The sequence below is a fragment of the Euprymna scolopes genome, chromosome 13 (genome assembly GCF_053919585.1).
Source record: "Euprymna scolopes isolate OS-2025 chromosome 13, ASM5391958v1, whole genome shotgun sequence".
NCBI lineage: Eukaryota > Metazoa > Mollusca > Cephalopoda > Sepiida > Sepiolidae > Euprymna > Euprymna scolopes.
Window position 1 is genome coordinate 55,418,485 of NC_136494.1, and position 20,059 is coordinate 55,438,543.

Below are 20,059 nucleotides of genomic sequence, written 5' to 3' on the forward strand. Positions count from 1 at the left end.
ACTTACGTAGGTTCCCTAATATGCATCACCATTCTCTATCTATGATTATTGTTGTTTCTATTTTATTTTAACTTTCCCTGATTGGTCATGATCATGGATTATGGAGGCTAATTTCCAATTTCTAAGGTATTTTCCTTTTCTTCCTGTTCGCATATAAATTTCCTTTCTTTTTGTTTGACTATTCTCAATCCGATCACTATTATTTATTTATTTATTTCACCAAGGGATTCCAATAATAAAAATAACTGATCACTTACTTTTATTATAATGCGTAGTGTCTGAACAGTTTTTATAATATATCTGGGTAAAATAAAATGATTAAACCAAACGTATTCAGGAAAAAGAAATTCAAAAATGTCACCGCCACAAAATCTAGTATCCACTTTCTAATATTATTTCAAACTGTTTAACTACGTAACCAATATTGTCTAATTGAGTTAACTATGTAACCAATATTGTCTAACTAAGTTAACTACGTAACCAATATTGTCTAATTGAGTTAACTACGTAACCAATATTGTCTAATTGAGTTAACTATGTAACCAATATTGTCTAACTAAGTTAACTACATAACCAATATTGTCTAACTGAGTTAACTACGTAACCACTATTGTCTAATTGAGTTAAAAACGAACTCACGATAACATCTGCGGTACTTCGTATTAAAAATTGACAAATAGTAACACTCACCTTACAGAGGCTGAATAGATGTGCACGCCAGCCAACAAATGACAAAGGCATAAAACTTATAATATACGAAGGCTGTTCCCAAAGTAAAGCATTTTATTTTTAACAAAAAATTTAAAGAGCAACAAAGGCAGAGTGGTACCATTAAAACGAGCGATCTTTTATACGTATTTATTTTTCTACATAGTCACCATTCCTAACGAACTTTTCGCAACGATGACCAATGGATGTGCATGGGCGCCTGGAGCGCGTTTTGTTATAGGAGGGTCATTCCCAAAACAAAGCCGCTTATATTTTTTACTCATTCTTTTGGTTATATCTTTTCATTAGTCAAACGTCAGATAGGAAATTCATGCCACATCGAAATGTTTTGCTCATTTGAGCAATCAGTTGTGCTCGGTATTTGTAGATTCGACTAGGTATGTCTAAAAGCGACTTCGTTCGTTCGACGATCACGCCTAGCATTCTCGCTGATCATTTGTTCATGTTTAAGCCTCAAGTTAAGTTTCAAGATGCATCCATGCATTCCTATAAAAGGCGCTGTTTGTCGATGTGTCAAGCTTAACACGAGTTCACATTTTCATTAATAAACGCTTAGATTAAAAGGCCGCTTCTAAAGAATATACAACGATCGTGAACATTTATTAATTTAAAGTCTCATGAGGAAAGACGTCAAAAACGAACAAACAGGAAGTGACAACCAAGATAACAAATGAGACAATGTACCAATGGCGGATGATAAACTCTTGTAGGTAAAAATAAAAAAAAAATAAAAATACCGTCTACTTTCTAACTTATTTACATGATTGATAGAAAAGTAACGTGAACGTCGTTACTTTGCCCGTTTTTGATCACAAACATTTCGTACCTACAAGAATATTCTATCCATGTATATAATAAATTATCTCAATTTTCTACTGAAAATTTCGCCTCCATGCGAAAATATCTAAGTACAACCTAAGATAAACTTTCCCGTTTCATAACTAGTATTTTTCATCATATTGGCTTCTAGAAATTATTATTATTTCATTTCACACTATTTCATTTATTATTATATTTAATCTGGGAAATCTGAACCCTTCGAAACACTTCTCTCCTAAAAAGTTAATAGCATACCAGGGCTACTCAGCTGTGTTTTTTACTGATACCAATTCTAAACAATATAGAATTTGCGATAAGAATAATGAATGACCAGATTCCTAAATAACTTTCATATGGAGAGTTAATTGAAAGTAATCATCCACTTCACAAACTCAGTATGGTGCATAAAAACTGCGTTAAGAACACTTTTATGAAATTAAATATGTATCTTAATGAACGGGAGAAATTAACTCTTCCCGTGTAGAAGGTCACTGCAGAGATAGTAAAACATAAACTGTTTCGGTTATAAGCTTTCAAATCTATATATCTATAAAAGTGAACGTGTCTGTGCATCTGTCTCTGTATGTGTACATTTCCCTACACAATAACTCTGTCAATTTTAAGTCTACAGACGCGAAATTTGATATACAGGGTACTGAGATTTGGGAACATTTTTGTGATCGGTATTCGGCCAGAAATTTGACTGTTAAGGGGTCAACGTTCAACGATGTTACCTTTGAGAACCCTACCAAACTCCTCCGCCAATTTTGGACCTAAACACTTGAAATTTTAGATATAGGTTCCCTGGAAATGGATCTAATTTAATAACTTAATTTGAGCCCTAATCAATAAATGTTAATTGGTCAAAATAGGGATCAAAGTTTTTTTAAAAAATTGACCTCTGCGGTCTCTACCAAATTACTCAGACAATTTCTGGTCCAAGCATTTGAAATTTTACATAAAGGGTATTCAGAGATAGGGCAAGCTTTTTAATCGGTTTCCGTCGAAAATTTTTAGTTACCAATATATAAATGTATGTATGTATGTATGTATGTATTTTTGCATGTCTACCTAAAACTTTCGACAGAGGCGACGGATTTTACCAAGATCAGTATCGTTTTAAAGTACGACCTTTCAGACGACAAATATCAAAAAATTTGCTAAAAACATATCTTCACCTTCAACTGGGAACTTTTCTACAGGGGGTTCGCTTTTTTCGCTTTTTTCGCTGATATACTGAAATACTATTCAAAATTGAACGTGCGGAATATATTAATAAATGGATAGAACTGTTTACTTGAGGATACCAGTCTGATTGTTAACCCGATCACTACTACTACTACTACTACTACTACTACTACTACTACTACTACTACTACTACAGCATTATAAAAAACGCTTTTCTAACATAATAAAGTTTTACAAGGTAGATAAGTCTGATTAAATGGATCTGAATTTCCGTTACTACACAATTTCTAGTTTTTTTTAGTTTTGTTCTGAAGTGACATCACTTGAACATACGTTATGACATTAGTTGATATTTTTATATTTTTCTTTTTGGGGTTCTTATTTTGACATTAGAAGATAAAATATCATACAATAATAGATGAATTATGTGTCTAATTCAGAGAGAATGTTATGTAATATGTGATATTAATAGATATCAACTAATGTCGTAACGTATGTTCAAGTGATGTCACTTCAGAACAAAACTAAAAAAACTAGAATGTTGCTTCTTCTTTCACTTGGATATCACCGCTTATCAAGACCCACATGCCACTCTGGGATAAGTATTTATGAGTGTTAAGTAGACGGTGCGACAACACTGTGATGATCAGTAATGGTGGAAATTTGATAGGGATTTTTTATATAAGAGGACTACTCAACATGAACTTATTTATATTAGACTTAAAAACGACCATGTTATTGTCAGCTGGGAAACTATTGCGTTGCACAGGCAGAGAGTTATAGGAAACAACTTTTCCTAATAGAAGTTAGTTTATTTTTAGGCGCAGATAGAAAGTGAAGGGAATCGTTGACAATTGTTCTAGCTAGACGATTATTTGCTGCGAATGTTTTACAGGGGGCGCATATATTGAAGCTCAGTTGACTACCTAACATAGCACAGATTGACTCGCAACGCTTTTGTGGTGAGAAATTGGAAGTAGAAATGTGAAAAGCTCCTCACCCATTAGATTATGAAGACAGTTTGTACCTTATCAAAATAGGAAAATGGATTTTAGCAGCTTCTCCCTAGACGTGGCAACAGTATTCCATCTGAAGACGCATTTGATTTTTGTACAAGTAGGGGATTGCGTTGGGAGTGAGATACTTTCTGAGGCGGTAGAGTGATTCAGCCATTTTCTTGCGATTACGGCAACGAATCTGATTTGGGTCTTCCATTTCAGCTCAGGAGTGAATGTTAGTCTTAAAAGTTTGTCAAAGCAGTATGCGTCTTCAAGAGAGCTGTTGATTCATCTACGGAAACAATTGTATAGATGGCAGTGATACAGACTCTATTTATTAATTTAGATTTATTGAACTTTTCAGGAAATCAGTGATACGTGATTCGGCAAAACGGTTGTTGGCCCCTAACTTTAGCTTCAAACGGTTTGTAACTTGACACATCTAAGATTGAAGAGGGATTAGAATGATGGTTAACGCAAATTGTTATTCAACAAATCTAGCAAACAAAATATTAGTTTTTCTTTGAAACAAAGGAATGGGCGTTATTAGCAGAATTGATATTATCGCAAACTATGAAATCAATTATGTCGTGTTCAAATCCTATCTCGGATCTATTGTCATTTCTGCACTTATAATGTTGAGAAACGTGTTAACTCGCAATTCCCTTTAGCAAATAAATCGTGTTCGGTATATCGTTTATATTAAGTAACACGTTTTCGAATGAAATGACCCCCAATAAGTTTTATATATCGTGAAGCGGACAAATCAAACGTCTTCAACCACAAACAATTTGTTTTCACGATTAGAATGTCGTGATCGTGCTTGATGATCACGAATTTAAAACCAAGAGAAGAAACTCCTTTTGTTTCACTCATTCTGCAGACGTAAAAAATAATAAAACAATGGAACGAAAAATAAACCCAAAACAAATGTAACTAAAGAGAACTGACTGGTTTTCTTGTCTATTCTGTCGAAACTTAAAACAATATCAGCATCAATAACCAATTTAAATTCTTTCATTACAGCTAACAGTATTTATATGTTCGAACTTTAGACAGCGCTTAATACATGATCGATTGGTTCTTGTGGGTTGCAGCATATCTATCCTTTAAATGCAACACTGTACCTAAAACTAAAAGAAACTTCCATGAGAAAAGTTTTTTTTCCAAGAACTACCTGTCTGTAAAACACAATACCAAGAAGTTTTTTTTAATTTAACTACAGCATGTTTTTTCACGTCTAATTATCACAAGTTCATAAATAATCAAATTCTGTTCAGTTTCAACCATCGTTACCAATATTAATGGTCTTGTGTCATCACCCATATGTAAAACTTTTAACGCTTATCTTCGAGTGGCCCTATGGCGATAAATATATTAATTATGTAAAATTAAACTAAAAATGTTAGTTTACCCAAAATTAAAAAAAAATTATGTGTTTTCCAACTGTATGAGTTTGTAAATGTATATCTATTGCTGTTGAGCACCGTACATTAATTTCGCATAAAATCAGATAATTATTGTTGGTATTCGTTTCACCGATGTTTTTTAATCAGAATTCTTTCTTGAAATACATATGGGAGGGACCACGTGCAGATTGCCAACACTGTTATATGAATGCGTTTTCGCTGGCATATTTAAGCTACCAGCCCGCATCGTTAACAAACATTCTACATTTATCAGCTTTGCTTTGAATTGTTATATGTCATATGTCATTAAGAGTATGAACGGCTTATTAGCGCAAATTAAGGGTGGGATTATAAGTCCCAACAAAAATTTAAAAATTTAGTGATCGAAAAATGCTATATTAGATTCCAAAATGCCCAACCGTTATACCCTATAAACCATTTGTTTTCCCATCCGCTTTTTTCTCTATACCATCTCTTTGTACTTTTCCCTCTCTTTCTCTTTCCCATTCTTTTATTATAATTTAGTAAATATACTATATAAACGAAAAACAGATTTAAGTTTTATTTTAAGAAAAGATAAGGTCTGGGTTAGTATTAGCTGTCTTTCTGCATGGTGTACAGCGGAAACATGTATTCCTACACGTAGCCAATAATGTTTGTATAAATAAACACATTATAATTATACTCTGCATGTTATTGAGCACTTTTTGATAAATACTGAAGCTTTAGTGAATGTACATATAGGAAACTACGACAACACAACCATTATAAATATATGTATGCATGTGTGTGTGTGTGTGTATGTGGGTGGAAATAAAAAATAGGCCTTAGAATAGATGTGCTGACTGGTATAAAACAGAACTATTTTTAAATGCCACTCGTAACTTAAAATGAAATACGACACTTGCTAAAAAGTAACGTTAATTCAATATTTGTAAATCCAACTCAACTCATCGCCTATCAATCATACAACAAATTTCTAACTCTATCGTACACGTATGTTCGCAATAATTCTAGCGACGAAAACGTATTAATGAATCAAGGATCATATACAACACAGCTCTAAAAATAGTAGGTACAATAATATTGAAATTAAATATACGAAATAGGACACCAATTGTTATAATAAAATTAAAAATAGAAAAAAAAAATAATTTGGTATACTTCGCCCTTGCTTGCCAAAAAGTAAACTTGCCAAGAAATTTTTAAATCACATTAGAAAACACTTCCCCTTAACCGATTCCTTGCACAAAACTTTAAACAAAATATACTTAAAACTATCTTATAGTTGCTATGAAAACTTAGTGTTGATATTAAAATCATAATATGAAAGTACTAATTGGAAACAATAAAAAAATAATTCATAGAAATCAAAATCTCTGACAGCATAGATATAGCACTCTCCCTCGATACTAGGGCACAAGTACATGTATTTGGTGACTTCACTGTCCACCACAGTAACTGGATTGGATTCTCTACTTACACAGAGCTTTTCTACATCTCATTCCCTATAACAGACGGTTACATTTCTGATACGTTTCCCAGACCAGCAAGATTAACATGCCTAACTTCTAGATCTATTTCTGACCACAGTTCCCGATGATTGTATAAGGAATGCCCACAGCCTACATGGGAATACTGATCACGCTGTGATAATGGTAGAAATCCCCTTAATTCTCGACCCAAAACTGAAGACCCACTGCTCAAAACAACGAGGTATTACAAAAAGGCTAACCGGGAAACCATCAGGGATCTCATCAGAGATGCCCCATGGGGAAATATCTTTTCTCTTCCAGCTGAAATTCTATAGCAAGCCCCACTCTACCCAATGGTTTACTTCTACTTGTGCAGCTGCCATTGCTCAATATGCGTACCGTAGATTTAACCGACATAAGTCCAGTTCAAACAGACAGACGTATATATAAGCTAGCCTGGAATTGTAAGAACGATCGCTAAGACTGAAATCATCAGAAAACGCACCGAAGCACAGAAATTAGGAACCCGTGATTTTTGGAAAATCTACAACAGTGTAGTAAATAATGGACAGCCAACGATTCCCCCAATATCAAACAATCGTGAGGTTGATGATCACGAATTTAAAACCAAGAGAAGAAACTCCTTTTGTTTCACTCATTCTGCAGACGTAAAAAATAATAAAGCAATCGAGAAGGCTAACCTACTTGCCAGTCGGTTTGCCTCCAACTTCACACAGGACCCGATACACCACTTCCTCCCTGATTTTCCTTTACCGACAGACGCCACACTAGATGATTTGAAAATCACCCCTTTTCAGGGACATGGTAACATAAAAAAAAACCTAGACACCTCAAAAGCATGTGGACCGGATCTCATCCTGCTGTGCTATTAAAAGAATGCTCCGTTGAGGTTGCTCCAGTTCGCTTCAAACTTTCCAATAAATGCCTAAAAAATCTCGCTTTCCTGACTGCTGGAAACTGCTTCTGTGATATCAATTTTGAAGAATTTTGGCGAATGAACGCCTCATTAGCCATCTCCCGCTTTTCGTCAAAATATGTGAGTCCTTAATTAATCAAACTCTAGTCCAACACCTAATAGCTGCTAAACTCCTGACCGACAAACAATATGGATTTAGGCAAGCACATTGCACAGCAGACATCATAACTGTAACCTCTAAACGTATATACTGTTCACTAGACAAAACAGGGGAGGGTAGAACGGTAGCCCTCGATATATCTAATGCTTTTGACAGTGTGTGGCACGATGGTCTTCTAAGGAAAATTAGATCATATGGCATCACCAGAAGACTACATTCAATCGTTCTTAATAAGAGAAAAATCCAGGTTGTCCTCGACGGTCGAACATCTAAACAATATGATATAAATACGGGAGTACCTAAGGGGTCTATCCTTGGACCTCTATTATACCTGATATTCATAAATGACCTCCCTGATATAATTGTTTCGGAGATGTGTATATTTGCTGATGACACCACTCACTATAACAGGCACGAGGGGAAAACAAATGAACACATATCAAAGAAAATGGCAGAAACACTTGGGGATGACCTCAAATTTGTAGTGGAATGAGGACAAAAATGGATGGTCATATTCAATGCTGCCAAGACTAAGCTTGTCTTCTTCAATAATTACAAGAAATCTTCTCTACCACCAATAGCAATGGCCAAGAACACATTACCCGAAAGGACTTCCTTTAAACTCCTCGGCCTAACGTTTACAGGGAACATGAACTGGAATAGATACATTAAGAATATTGCCAAGGCTGCTGCGAGGAAGGTGGTCTCTCTCTACCGTACTAGAAAACTACTTACGTCTGAAAGTATCTTGTACCTCTATAAGGCCACCACTCGCTCATGTATGAGGTACTGTTGTCATATTTTGGTTAGGTCCTGAACTGTCATCTAGGCTTCAGCCTCTGTCCCATCGACGAAATGTTGCATCCCTCTGCCTGTTCTATAAATATTTTAATGGTGAATGCTCTGACAAACTACAAGCACTTGTACCCCATCGACGTGAATACCCCCGACAAACCCGACAAGCAGGCAAGTCCCACCCCTTCACAGTAGAGACCCCTAGGTGTAAGAAGACCTACTCCAGTAGTTTCTTCCCCAGAACTGCTAGACTTTGGAAATCCCTTCCGGGATTCTGCTTTCCCAACTGTACTGACATGCAAAAGTTCAAGAGTAATGTGAACACACATCTTGCTACTCATCTCTCTTCATAATACCCATGCAAGTTATGTCCCCGATAGTAGGCCCCTACTTCAAAGTGGCACTGTGCCTTGTTTAGGGTGAACATTGAATTAAAAAATATTGCATTTTGACTTCAAACTTTGCTAAACGATAATGTTTTCATAAATTCACCCCATATATATATATATATATATATATATATATATATATATATATATATATATATATATATATATATAATCAAAAAGTAAAAATTAAGTTTATAAGCCAAAAGCTTCTGTATCAATACTTATATATACTATATAGTAATCCCAATCAATACAACTAAGATAGGAAATAGAGAAAAACGCATTTCTTTGAGACTGAATGGATTAAGGAAATTTTAATGTATCGTATTTGAGTATTCTGTCAAACAATAAATTCATGTAAACTATTATTTAAAGTTTTAAATTATGTTCGTCTCTCTCTCTCTCTCTCTCTCTCTCTCTCTATATATATATATATATATATATATATATATATATATATATATATACATACATACTTTATTCATAATTAGCAGACGGCGCGCGTTCTCCTGTTATTAAATGAGACCACTATGTAAATCTTCACTCTGTCCTGAACACCATATTTACATTTGACTTATTATTTATTTAATTTCTCAAACAAAGCAAAACGTCGCCTTTGCTGTTTATCTATATCCGGAGAGAGCACAAAACGAGCAATATTATCGTAAAAAATTCTAAAAAATTTGAGTCTTCGAAAACTTGATCGGAGAAATTTTCTTTATGTATGGTATATGGTCTTTTTTTAAGTCATGGACAGTGAGAAAAACAGAGAGACGTAACCTAAGACGCCACCTTTATATTATAAGGGGTGATTTACTAGAGGCGGCGAACTTTAAATTAAAATTAATCAAGAAAAAGAAACCCCAAAACGTACGCGCTGTAGGCTTCACTCAGAGACATAGTCTCTACAAAAACATAAATATAGAATTTCAAATATTCGAATTTTTAACCTTTTCTAATTATTAAACGCTCCAAGTCTGGATCGGTTATATAAACATGTCCTGGAAAGATTGTTCTACTTAGTTTATAATTTATTAGCTCAATTTCTACGAGTACATCTGATATCATAAATAAACCGGGCACTTATAATTTATGTAAATGTGGGATTTCTCTATCTTTAGTCTTTCTCTGTGTTAAAAAAATTAATAAAATCTATACCAATATCAAACATAACTTTCCTGAAATCAAAATTTACGAGGACTTTAATACCCGTATCAATTTCATGTAAGAGTCGTTTTCAATGATATCGTGAGTCATCGTCTTACCGCGATTCATTCCCGGTAAACACCAGAATCCCTGCCAGACTTGTGTTTACTCAATTTTTCGCACTGGTGATTAAGACAGTTTTACTTCTCGCATCAAAATCGTAAAGAATACCCGACTCAAGAATTCCATGATGACCTATTCTTCATCTCCAGATTTTAAAGGTTGGGTATTTTATCACTGGCTCTTCTTTGAACAATCCGTCCAGATTTCGCAGGTGAGTGAATTTAATGACATTAAGCATAAAATAACTATCTTGCATACACACGCACGTACGCATACACACATACACACATACACAGGTTCCTGCATCTATCGATCTATCGATCTCTCTCTCTCTCTCTCTCTATATATATATATATATAAATTATATATCTAGAGTTATTTTATATAATGTGAACATACATACTATATATATGTATAATAGGGATGCATCTCTCTCTCTCTCTCTCTCACTCTCTCTCTCTATACATATATATATACGTGTGTGTGTGTGTGTATGTGTGTGTGTGTCTGAATATAGGAAATGATGGTTTCAACTTTAGCGTAAGGCCTCATTTGAAAGTAATTGATTATTGTACGTTATCCTAGTAATATAAACAAATGTTTATCTGTATATATACTCGCTGTAGTTATCCAAAGTTGCACGAGTGTACGAAAGAAAAAAAGGACAACTGCTGTTTTAATTCTGTTAATACGATAAATATAATTAAAAAACAAATTTACAGTTGAAAATGTATCTTTTTCCTGTTGACATAAATTTAATTACTACAGAAAGTCTATGCAAAGAAATAGTGTTATTCATTAAAGACAAACTTCAGGTTTTGTATGTATATCTTAAAATGCTAACTATATGAATATTATGTATGAAACGGATGTGGCTAGTCGATAATTATCATTCTATAAATGTGTTTATTTTTAGTAGTAAATACGAAATACTACTATGAAAATACCCTTTATTTACCGTTGGAAACTTTTGTACTTTGATTCCTGTGAAATTATTTCAAATTCCTAAGTTGTAGAATGAATAAAAGAAAGAATATTATTTTTAAGAAAATCTTGTTTTTTGTGTATATCTGAAAATGAAAACCTGAGGAAGACAATTACCAATCTAGTATCTTTAGTTGATATTTGTCAACCTGTGTACATGTTTATTTAATGATTTTTAAAATACACACAAGAGTAACGTGTTTTATTTACAGTTTAAAATCTAAGAGTAGAAGAGTTATAAAGAAAATGTTACAGTTAATAAATGAAACTCCGTACTTATTTCTTTGTGAGATAATAACACACAATTTACAAATGCCCGGTAAGAATAACCTTAACTAAGAAATAGACTCTTAAATGAATACGATTAAAGCTAAAGAAACCATGGTAGAATCTCATTATTCGTAATAAGTTATTAGTATATAAATAAGTATATAAATAAGTATATAAATAAGTATATAAATATGTGCGAATGCCGGGTCGGTATTTCTCTAGATAACTTGTTACTTAAACATCGAATGTGAATCGATCCTGCTATTATTTAAACTATGGAACTTTTACGCCAAACATGCCCCTCCATTTTTGTTACTGTCCTCACCGACAAGTAGATTACAAAATTTAATCATTTATCGAAACAAATTGATGTCCGTTTATAAAAAAATGGAATATGAAATGACATTCAATAAAAGTTAAATGAAGGTTGTCAGATGTGAAGTAGCCAAATTTGGCCAGGAATTATTGTAATTTATTTTTAGTTCACCATTTTTGTAGTTACTATTTATTTTTGATATAAGTTATAGATAGAATGTTATTAGTATAATTATGTTATATTTTACACAATATCGCACCAATTAATTCGTTCACGTAGAAACTGGTATCCAACTGAAAATGTAATGGTTTCAAAATGACCTGCGAATTCTAAGAGGTCACAAACGTAAAAGATAATAAAATGAAATTAGTTTGAATAAGTAATTATTTATTTTGTGAACGGTTTGTTTTTTTACATGGAGGTCATAACTTATCAAAGCCCATAAGCCACTCGGAGTTTAATTTCATTTGTTAAACGTAATGTAAAGAGTAAAAGTACTGACTATGCATCGATTGATTCTGAGTTTTTTTTATTTTGAAGAGACACTATCGGCGACTAACGAAAATATTTTTATTCTAGAAATTTTCAGTTAAAAAACAAAACAAATAAAACGAAATAAAATACAGAATGGCCTACTTAAAAGTAGCCCGTAATATCTAATCCTTCTCTAATCAATATTTTTATCTAATTAAGCGAAACATTAAAAAGTAGCCCGATCCCTCTAATCTTTTTCTTAACGACCAACTGACACCACAAGACAAAATGCAATTCTTTTTCCAACAAAATGGCGCTACGTGCTAGATTTCTCACAGATCATTAACCCGAGTTCATGGCATGTTTACGAAAAGGAGAACAATAAGCAAAAGGTTATGGCGACCACGTTACCTGGACTTGTCATCGTGTGATTTTTATCTTTGGACGACTTTAAAACAAAAAGTTTATGCAAATAATCCTCACAATCAAAACCAACTAAAGGAGAACATTACCAAAGCTATCAAAAGAATCACCAGAGAAGATCTACAGACAGTATCTACAAACGTTAAACGTGCCCAGAAATGCATAGACGTAAACGTGGAGCACTTCCAGCATCTTTTATGACACTACAGGTAATTTAAACAATAAAATAATGTTCTTCCTCTCTACTGTAATTACTGGGCTACTTTTAAGTGGGCATCCTGTATATTCGTTTTAAGAAGATTTTGCAAAGAAAACACAAATAATAGAATGGTTAGAATCAAATATGAAGTTAGATATGTTTAGTTATTTATATATAACTACATAGCTATATACAAAGTAATATCCTAAACTTATGAACAGACCATTAAGACTTTTGGAATACACTTATCTCCATTCTTTGTTTATATCTATCTATCTATCTATCTATCTATCTATCTATCTATCTATCTATCTATATATATATATATATATATATATATATATATATATATATATATAACAGAATATTATTTAGCACAATGTTTTTCTATAATTTTTCCATGTATGTTTTTTCTATAATTTTTCCATGTAAGTTCTATTTAGCTTCATTTTCAATATTACATGGTCATGCTTATTTTTTTCTAACAAAAATTGTCTTTTTCTGATGAGTATACGTAAAAAAATCAATATTAACATAAATATATTGATTGTTTTACGTAAACGAAACAGGCCTGTAAAATGTACCAAAGTTTTTGATATGTTGAGAGAACTGATTGTTAAGATACATAAAATCTTTGATTTTGGAATATAATTAATTGTTATTCATTTCTATTCTCATTCTGTCCTAATGGATCAGAAAGGATTGCAAATTGCATTGTTATCATGACATTAAATTTCTATTTTGTTATTTAGATATTGACGGTGTGAAACTAATTAATCCCGGGTCACACAAATTAGCTCGTTTTAATGGTACTACTCCTATCTTCGTAGCTCTTCAACATTTGTGTTAAAAATAGGATGCTTTATTTTTTAGAACACTCTTGTATGTACACACACACATACACACACATACATACACACATGTATTAATATATTCATTGGGTGCCTAAGAGAGTGCGGGTTTTACGCCGTAACTCTCGGGCGTATTCAATACTCAGCCTTTTTGTCCGCTCTGAGTTCCTTTCTGTCGTATGATCTGAGTCTTTTTTCCTCTAAGCTTCTGCTTCTTAAGTAACGGGGGATTGAACTCAGGTGGACATTCTTCTAAAACCGGGCGAGTAAATGGTTGCTTATCTGTTAATATTATTGTTTTCTCCCTTTTTACTAGTCGTACTATTTTCATTCCTATTCCGCCTGTGATCACAGTTCTCCTACAGTCGAGCATTATGTGTGGCCCTGGACTAGGTTTCAATGAGACGGATACGTCTAAGTTAACGCGGTCGGAATCTCTAGTCAAATGCTGGTTACTTTGCCTCTTTGATGGTTGGGTAATATTAGGAAGGTTGAACATTTTAAGTCAATTTGTATAATATTTTCTTTCTATTCGAAATTTGTATTTCAAACTTGCCAAAATACACAAAAGTTACGATCTTTTGAAGTTGAATGTAAAAAAACGACATTATGTTGCACCAACCTATACTAATTAGTATAGGTTGGTGCAAAATAATGTCGTTTTTTGACATTCAATTTCAAAAGATCGTAACTTATTTCATAATAAACTTTATTAATCGCAATAAAAACCATTAAAATCGATACATTTTTGTTAACGAAAAACAAGTTTATTTATCCCATTAGCATAGAAATCATTGAAGGCTGACTCTTCATCATTTCGACGAAGTTATGGAGATGCTTGAAAGAGTGATCGGTGGGCGAGAGGTCCGCTGAATATGGCGGTGAGGCAGAGTCTCGTAGTTCTATTCGTTCAGCTTCTCCAGGGTCAATTGAGCAACATGCGGGGGAGCGTTGTCATGGAAGAGAATTGGTCCCTTCATATTGACCAATCTCGGGCACATACGTTGGAGTTTCTGCTTCATCGGTAGTACTTCTCGTCGTAATCGGTTCGTCCAGATTCAAGAAGCTGTGATGGATGAGACCGATCGCAGACCGCCAAACAGTCACAATAAGCTTTTTTCTGTGTGCAATTTCGGCTTCGGAAAGTGTTATAGAGCTTCTCCGGCATTCAACCACTGTGCCGACCGTCGCCGGTTGTCGTGGAGGATCCACTTCTCATCACACGTCATAATCTGCTCGAAAAATGAGTCGTGTTTGTTGCGCAGAAGGAGCGTAGAAAACACTGCAAAACAACGATTTTTTTTATTATCCTCCAATTCATGCGGCACCCATTTATACAACTTTTTTGACTTCCCTATTTGCTTTAAATGGCGAACGACTGTTCAGTGATCGACCACAAGTTCAACAGCAACTTCTTATGTGGTTTTACGAGGATACGCTTTAATTAAGGCTTTCAAATGTTCGTTATCGGCCGGCCGCGACCGTCTTCATCTTCGAGGCTCTCGTTACCATTGCGAAATTTCTTGAACCACTGTTGTGCCACACGTTCGTTATTAGTTCCTGAGCGAAACGCACCAGTGATATCACGAGCTGTCGGTAGCTTTTCGGCATAGTTTGAACTGGAACAAGAAAATTGTGCGGATTTGAATGTTGCCCATGCTGTCGAAAAGCCTGGCAAAAAAAAAAATTGGATGAAGAGATTGAGAACAATGACTAATACCACGATTTGATAGAGCGATAAACGCGCTTCAAAATGATATCATTCAACCACGGTAGTGGTTGAATATATGCTTAAGTCCGAAATTGAATGAATCGAGACATATTCAAACCCCCACCACTAATTCCGTTCGCAACCAAATTGCAAACAGGTTATATAGTTGGATAGAACACCTCATTAGCTACATTTTGAAAAAATAATTTCGAAAATTGGTTCAGTAGAAAAAAGTTACAACAAAATATGTGGGTTCACAAACAGGAGAGTAAGTACATAAGTGACTAACGCTTTTTTTTATTTTGCATAACTTTTTTAGTATATAAATATTTTTTACTGCGATTTTGCCAATATGACATGTTAGCGTAACGGTTAGAGTACCGGGGTTGGTGGAAAGATTTTAGGTTCAATCCCGTGTATCGTTTTTTTTTATAATTAAAAAACCGAACTTTTTTTTAATAACTAATTTTTTTTAACTCTCCTTATGATTTTATCGCAAAAAAATGGTCTCTCGATTAAAAATATTAGTGAATTCTATGATATACATATTCTTTGGATGAACTCAAATTTTTGTTATCACATTTGATGAAAAATGTAGTCCCATTTTGGCAATGCGTCTGACCAATGATGCTTTTGAACCCGCGACCAGCACTGCGATGTCATCAGCATCAGTCTGGGCATAAATATTCCTAGTTTTAAACTCCTTTAAAAGAGGATTCAGCATACAGTTCCATAGTAAAGGTGATAAAATCCCACTTTGTTGGTTCCATTTAACTACTTCCCTTTTAACAGCTGCCCTCAGTAGTTCTACTTGAACTGTTCTGTGCCTCACCATATACTCAATCCATCGGATTAGTACTGGTGGCACATTGAGTTCTCGTAGCGACTTGAACATACTACTGAAGGGTATGTTGTCAAAAGCTCCAACGATATCTAAAAAGACACCGAGTGCCATCTTCTTTTTTGTTAGTTTACGCTCTATACAGATCACGAATCCATGAACCGCAGTCTCGGTAGAGACCCTGGCTCGGAACTACTGTGATTGAATGATAAATATTGCATAAATGTATTTGAGAGCTAATTTTTTTTAACAATCATTAATAAATATTATAAATTTATATATTAATACAATAGCAATGCCTGGAAAAATCATGGATTATATGGAAAAATGCGCGCATGAAAAGTAATATTCTTAAGATTTTATTAAACCTGGAAAAGTAAAGGACAAGAAATTCAACCAGGAAAAGTAAAGAACAAGATATTCTAGTAAAGTAAAAATAAGATTTTTTTAAACTTAAAATATTGCATCTTGTTGTTGTTTATTGTTGACTTAGAAAGAATTAAATGATCCTAATTATGATATAATAAAATTATTAATTTTTATGTAAATTATAAAATTATTAATTCCACTACTAACTAACTAACTAATGAATTAATTTTATACAAACAATTTTCACTACATAAATATATGCAAATAATAGGGGGGAAATAAGTTCAATCCAGCGACTGACACCCTTTCTAACTCAACAATAAACAACAACATATGCAAATAATAAATAAAATATTTATCAATATTCAAATTTTATTTTTAGCTGCAATATTTTAAGTCTAAAAAATTCTTATTTTTACTTTACTAGAATATCTTGTTCTTTACTTTTCCTGGTTGAATTTCTTGTCCTTTACTTTTCCAGGTTTAATAAAATCTTAAGAATATTACTTTTCATGCGCGCATTTTTCCTTATAATATAATATGACTATATATATATATCAATGAATTAATACAGAAATCATATATAAAAGTAATATATGTGAGAAAACGATATTGCTTATGCACAAAGCTAATATATATATTATTTCCGACAATTCGATGAATAAACTATAAAATATTATATGCAAGTATTTTTTTAAATAAAATTAAAACAATTATTAATATTCACAGCATTCATTTTTTTTTCATACGAATAATTTTTCAATATCGTACCAAGTATTTCAATATCGTACGAACAGTTATACAATATCGTATAAATGTTTTTGCAAACGTCTCTCTCTCTTTCTCTCTCTCTCTCTATATATATATATATAGAGAGAGAGAGAGAGAGAGAGAAAGAGAAAGAGAGAGAGAGAGAAAGAGAGAGAAAGAGAGAGAAAAAGAGAGAACCCATTTGCAAAAGTGTTTTATGCACAAGATCTTAACTGTGTTTATCCGGTTACATAGTCTGTGTTGGTATCCATATTACGTCACACGTACTCCAAATAAACTACCGGATAATTAAACACTACGTATTCTAAACACACGCAATACTCTGATGAAAAATATCTGGAATTGACAAAAATCTATGATTTTAAATAGGGCGGTGTCCGATATTACCCGGTCATAAAATACGGCTAAATATGTTATTTTAATTTATGTATATGTTATAAAATTACTTTGTTATTGATTATTACATTTTCCCTAATATATAGCAGTGATTTCAAAAGTTAAAAAAATATATGACTTTGACACCATCAACTAAAATCGAAACCAAAATATTTAGATCGCATGCGGTATTTGCTATCATCAGAACTAACGACATATGCATATCAGACTTGACGAATTAACGCATTTAAACATATAAATGTATATTTGCGAATGCGTATAGCATTTAATCATATAGGAACTATTTACCGGCTAAAAACTAACTCAATTTTGTTTCACAGGCCATAACACCACATATACTAAGTTTCAAGTCTGTTGACCAAAAATTGACAGAGTAGTTTGGCAGAGACTGTTCCAGCGGACAGATAAGGTCATAGTCATAATATATTGAGGTAGAGATATATGTGGATTTCTTTCCTCAAAAGAATTTTCCTGTATATTTTATAACTCAAAATGTACGTTCATACTAGGATTAATTTGCTTAGAAAAAAAATCAATATTACTTGTTCTAATTAGTCATAATTCATAATTAACCGAACAAGTATTGCATTTCTCTCTTGGCTGCTCATATATTTCTCTTGTATCACTCACTCTATGTTGATTTAACCACTTTTTCATAATCTTAAAATCTCTGTTTCTCTAAATAGGAAAAGAGTGAGTATATTTTTTAATAGTCGACATATAAGTTACGTACGTGTATCTGTAAATACTACAAACAAATATTTAGATGAGTTGACAATATAATAATGAAGTAAACTAGTAAATATAAATACTACTAATATAATTACTGCTCTTACTACTTTTACTCTTTATTCTTATAATAATAACATTAAAAATCAAGAAAACTCTTTTAATTATGTAAGAAGAATCTTAAACAATGTGTTCATAGTTTTAAAATTTCGAACGAAATCAAGATCGAATAAAAAGTGTTAGTAGTTGTGAATGATCGAGTCACGAGTACATCTGGTAAAATGTAATTTTATGAGGCACTAAAAGTATCAAAGAAATTGTCGCTAGAACTCTAGAAGAAAATAACCTGTAAAATCTTTTTTTTATAATTAAAATAGTAACTAAAAGACAATCAATCGAATATACATCTAACGTTTGAAGCAATATTACTCAATTATTTAGTCATGTGAGTCGAAGATAAAATAAATAATACTCATCTCAACGAATTCCTATCAAAATAATATATATACCATTCGGTACGGACCCGACCATGGAAGATCATATAATAAATAAACACGGGTTTATAAGACCAAAAAATCCAACCTTGATCGCCCTTCGGGGCCCATGGCGCAGTGGATAGAGACGTTGAATTTCTACGGTTCCAGGTGCGCATTGAAGATAGCGGTTTCAATCCTACCAAAAGCCGGCCAGAGGCTAACTTAGCCAAAAATATGGCGAGACGACAACAACTATGGACAGGCAGTAATTGCTGAGAATGCAGTTAGGAAATTCGGAGTTCCTATCCCGTCACGGTTACCACCTGACGAAGGCCAAAGGAATAGTTGGCCGAAACGTTGTGAAACAACAACAACTAAAAAGATCAGGGTAATAGTTCGCAATAAAATAACTTAATAACCTTCATTAAGAAATTTAATAAAAAAGGTAAGACTCTAACATAACAACTCCAGTCGGTAGTGGAATGCGACCTTTAATGGATGACAAGCTCATTTTCTTTAATAACTACAAGACTCCTTCTCAACCACTGATTGCCATGGCAAATGATACACTACCTGAAAGTACTTAGTTCAAGCTCCTAGACTTAACATTCACAGGTAACATGAATTTGAACAAATACATTGAGGTAATCGCCAAAGCTACTGCGAAGAAGGTGGCTCTCTCTACCGCCAATAGTCTTTTGCTCCTAGAAGTCCATAGGTAGCGAAGGTAGAAATAGAATATTTGTTCAGTATATTATGAATTACGACTAATTAGAACAAGCAATACTGATTTTTTCTAAACATCTTAATCCTTGTATGAAGGTACATTTAAGTTATAAAAATAAAGAGACAAAAATCACAGACACCTGCTTCCCATACTGTACTTACATGCAGAAGTTTTGCATCACTTTTATGTTCCTTACGAAGATTACAATGATGCGAAAACTAAGGTCTACAATTCATGTTTCGAATTTGTTAAAAATTCATCGTATAATTTTAGAAGTATATAAATATATAACTCTTAAATATAACGTGTCATAAGAATAAATTCAAATTCAGGGAATATTGTTTATTGGTGTCG